We start from the raw sequence: 5,089 nt of genomic DNA, 5'->3' as shown, positions 1-5,089 counted from the left end.
CTAGTAAGTGCGGCGTGGTGGTTCAGGTCTCAGCCTGGCACATGGTGAGTAATAAATGATACTGATATTTGTAGGAGGTTCAGGATGGTTAAGAACATGGAGCCTGGGCTGGGGATTTAGCTCAGTGGTTTTGCCGCCTGCTGTGTAAGCGCAAGAACCGGAGTTCGATCCCCGGTCCCCCCAAAAAAACAAACAAAAAAACCCAACAACATGGAGCCTGAGAGCTGGATGGTTAGGGTTTAAGTCGGCTCTACTGCTAACCACCTGTGTGATTCTGGGCAAGTTCCTTAGCCTCTCTGTGCCCCAGTTTTCTCATCTATAAAATGAGGATAATAGTAGGACACCTGCAATTATGAAGCTTAAGAAATAATCAAGTTGGCTGAGGATTTAGCTCAGTGGTACTGTGCCTGCCTCTCAAGCACAAGGTCCTTAATTTGATCCCTGGTCCTGGAAAAAAAAGGAAAGAAAAGAAAGAAATAATCAAGTGAAGCCCTTAGGACAGCACTTGGCCCCTTATCAGTACCCTTTGCAGTTAGCTGTTTTTATTACTTATGCCTTCAGTTTGCATTCAAAGAGGCATTGAAAAGTAACAAAACTGGTTAACAGTTCTTTTCTCCCAGCATAACTGAGACAGAAGAGAGGGGAAATGAACACAAATTAGGCAGTCCTGCAGCCTTGAAAATGTTTAGAGACGGAGCCAGGAAGGCAGAAAGAAAACAACTTAGAAGCTTTCTCTACCTGTCAGTAAGAATTCCCATTTATCCTCAGACTTTCCTGCAAGGTAGGAGAGCAATCAATACAGAGAACAGTAAAGAGAGGCAGAAGGCATTATTCCCAATCCAGCTAAACCACCCTGCACCACCGGCCAGCTCCTTCCAAATTGAGCTTCTTTAGCAACTGCAGTTTCCTACCCAACCAGACAGGGGCACTGCTCTGACAGTCCTGCACTTGTCAATAGCGAAAGTAGCAGACTTTTCCTATGGTCAGAGGTTGTGGCAAACACATTTCTTGTATTGTCTCATACCTTCAACACAATAAAACTGTAAAGTAGGAACTCTTACTGTTCCTATTTTATAGAAGACAAATCTGAGGCCTAGAGAAGTTAGGCAACTGGCCTAGCAAGCCATATGTAATATGAGGGGGACAGACAAGAGCTAGAGTAGAGGCAGACTTACCAAATTAAAGTGAATAAATGGTTAAAGAAAATATGGTCTATTCTGTGTCTGATAAATAAGCCTTCACAAGGACCTGGAAGGGAACATTTCCATTTCTGGGCCTCAGACCTCTGCACAAGGTGATGGAAGGGGGCAAATAGGACCCCACCCAGTCTGCTTCTCTTCAGATCCCTAAATCTGTGTACCTGGCTGGGGGCCTTGTGCACATGTGTGCAGAGGTCCTTACCCATGTGCTCACATTCTGTTTTAGGGGTTCCACACTGAAAGGGTCCAGCAGGCATTTTGCCCAATAAATGACAAAGGAGCTACAATAGCAAATCATCACAATTCAGAATGTCAGGGACCAAGAGCTCTTAAATGCTTCCAGAAACAAGGGTGTGTGGGGGGGGACTTGTATAATCAAGAATCATCTGAGTGTGGTGGTGCACACCTGTAATCCCAGCACTTAGGAGGCTGAGGCAGGAGGATTGCTATGAGTTTGAGGCCAGCCTGGTCTACATAGTGAGTTCAAGGCCAGCCTGAACTACATAGCTTGAGACCCTGTTTCAAAAAACAATAGGCCAAGGGCCGGGGATTTAGCTTAGTGATTTTGCCGCGCAAGGACCCACGTTCGATCCCCGGTACCAAACCCCCTCCCCCGCAAAAAAAACCAACAGGCCAGTTGTGGTGGCATACGCCTGTAATCCCAGCACTCAGGAGGCTGAGGCAGGAGGATCACCGTGAGTTCGAGGTCAGCCTGGACTTCATAGAGAGAACCTGTCTCAAAACACCAAACAAAAACAAAACAAAAAGGGGCTCTGGGAATTTAGCTCAGTGGAACCATGCCTACCTTGCAAGCACAAGGTCCTGAGTTCAAGCCCCAGTACCAAAAAACAAAACAAAACAAAAAGAACTTTTTTTTTCCAGTGCTGGGGATGGAACCTAGGGCCTTGTGCATGCTAGGCAAGCACTCTATCGCTGAGCTTCACACCTCCAGCCTTATTAATATAGTTCTTTTCTTTTTCCCCATACCAGGGATTAAATCCAGGGCTTTCACACTGAGCTATATCCTTAGTACCCCTTCCCCCTTTTTTTTTTTTGAGTCAAGGTCTTGCTTTGTAGTGCAGGCTAGCCTTCAACTCACTATGTAGACCAGGCTGGGCTCAAACTCGTGGCAATCCTCCTTCCTCAGCATCTCAAGTGCTGCGATTACAGGCATGTGGGCCATCATGCCTGGCTTCTCAAACAGTATTATAGTGAGATCACAGGGCAAGGAACCCAGGTCTCCTATCAACAACTTAGGGCCGGGGATTTAGCTCAGTGGTTTCGCCGCCTGCTGGGCAAGCGCAAGGACCCGAGTTCGATCTCCGGTACCAAAAAAAAACAACCCCCAAAAACAACCTGCACTAACCTGCCTCTTTGTGAGTGTGCCACCTTGGAAGTGGATCCTTCAGGCCTACTCAAGCCTTCAGATGACTTCAGGCTCCTGAGGGACCCCAACCCAGAACCACCCAGCTAAGCTACTCCCTAATCCATGACTTGTAGAAACTGAGATAACAACTGTTCATTTTTGTTTAATGCCATTAAATTGAGGAATAATTTGTTATGCAACAAAAGAAAACTAATGCAGGTATATTGAAGGGGAAGTGGAAGAAGTCATGGTATTTTGTAGCTCCTCTAATCAAAAATGAAGTCTATCTACCTTTCAATTTAGATTTGGCCATTGAACTTGTCCTGGCTGATGGGACATTATAGAAAAATTATAGAAACAGAGGGTTAAAAAGTGCTTATGCAATTGGGCCTTGTCCTCTCTTGTTCCTGGGAACTCAGTGACTGTTACCTTGGAACTAAGCTTAGGTAGTCTGCTGGAGACATGTGGCCCCAACACCCTAGATGATGATAGCCAATACCATCCAGACTTGTGAGGCCATTCCAAACTTCTAGGCTATGCCAAACTGGTCCAGAAAAGAACTCTGCTAATTCACAGAATCATGAAAAATACTAAATAAATATTTGTTGTTTAAAGCTATTGTTTTAGAATGAGTTGTTATGAAGCATTAGCTAATTGATACAATATAATTGCCTCCTATGTACATCCCCTTTCCCCTGGAAACTATGAGAAGATGTGTTTCTGGAATATTACAGGTGGAGTTCAAAGCCTGGTTACCTCCTAACCTTGTCTGGTCTTGGGCAAGTTAATTCACCTTTTTTTAGCCTCATTTTTCATCATCTTCAAATTGGAGATAACAATGTTACAGTACCTATCTCAAGTCATGTGACTAGTAACTGAGATGAACTACATAATGTGCTTAGCACAGGGCCTGGCACTCCACACATCATTAAAAGATGATAGTGATGGAGCTAACAGGAAAGAAGTCACAGTTAGTAGATATCCTGGCTAAGGCCTGTGTTGGTCCTTCAATGAGATACTCTTTCCAAAGAAAGGCTGCTGAGTGTAAGATTCAGTTACACAAATATTTGCTGTATACCCCATGCCAGGCCCCACGCCTGAATCTGCAATGTAAAAGTAGGAATAATTCATGTCATTGAACTATTTTGAACTAGAATGTGCTTATTTCACAAATAATTGAAGTAGGACATCAAAATATTTCTGAACAGAACTTGAACAGATCCATAGTTTGATTTGTATTTCACCAGTCTAGCCTGGGCCAGCTGTGAAGGGCAGGGGACATCCTCTGTCTTTTCCCCACCCCATCAGGCAGTAAGAAAATATCCTACTCTGAAAACAAAATCATTTCACTTTTTTTTTTTTGGTACCAGGGATGGAACTCAGGAACTTGCACTTGCGAGGCAGGAGCCAGAACCATTGAGCTAAATCCCCAGCCCAAAATCATTTCATTTCTAATGACTGGCTTTCAATTCTTTTGGTCTCAACACACAAAATGAAATACTTTTTGTTGGCCCTGAGTATGAAAACAAAAGTTTCATCCGTTGTGACTTAAATGTGCCATACATTTTTTTTATTGCATTCTATTTTATTCTTTTAAATGTTGGTCACAATGTGCTAAATGGATTTTAAGACCTATTAATGGGTCACAACCAGTCGTTTAAAAGAAGGGTTCTGAAATATCACACAGGAGAGGCAGCTTAAAGATCATCTAAACCAGGTGTGGTGGCACATGCCTGTGATCCCAGCACTCAGGAGGCTCAGGCAGGAGGACTGCCTCGAGTTCGAAGCCAGCTTGGGCTACATAGTGAGTTCAGGGCCAGCCTGAACTACAAAGGGAGATCCTGCCTCAAAAAACAAACAAAAACAACAAAAAAGATCGTGTAGTTCAAATCCTTCACTTTACAGGCGGTAAGATGAGCTTCAGAGAGGTTCAACTGCCCAACACCTCAGAGCTAATAAGTGGCACTGTTTGGATTTGACAATAATAACCAACAGCTACTGAACGTCTACCTCGTGTGTCAGCCTTTGTATTGGGTTCCTGAATCGCATTCATTTAATACAGTACTCCCTGCAATCCTATGAAACAGATAATATTCTTCCCATTTACAGGCGAGGAAGCAAGTCTTGGAATTAGGGAAATGACTTATTCAGTCTCAAACCGTCAGCAGCAGATCCAACATTTGTCTCCAGAAAGTTGTTAGCAAAGTGCGTCCGTGCAGCGATAACGCGATGTTTTCCAGTCTGCAGGGCCTTATCACTCCGCAGCTTTCTTCCACCTGTTCCAAAGAAACGTAGTGGCCAAAGAAGGGAGCGCAGACTTTAGTTTGGGAGAGGAGCAGTCGAATCCTGGCCCCACCATCTGCTCTGAACACTCGCTACATCATTCTGTCCTTCAATTTCTCCATCCGTGAAGATGGGAGAATAAAATCCTCCACCTCCAGCACAGGAAGAGTCAAAGCCGGAAGGCGTCTGTCAAACGTCAATTCCAGGGCCCCGCCCCCTTCTTCTCCGGCGCCTGCGCCAC

The sequence above is a fragment of the Heterocephalus glaber genome, unplaced genomic scaffold (genome assembly GCF_053883595.1).
Source record: "Heterocephalus glaber isolate CG9 unplaced genomic scaffold, H.glaber_assembly_v1.0 deba00001452, whole genome shotgun sequence".
Classification (NCBI taxonomy): Eukaryota; Metazoa; Chordata; class Mammalia; order Rodentia; family Bathyergidae; genus Heterocephalus; species Heterocephalus glaber.
This window is presented reverse-complemented; position numbering follows the sequence as displayed.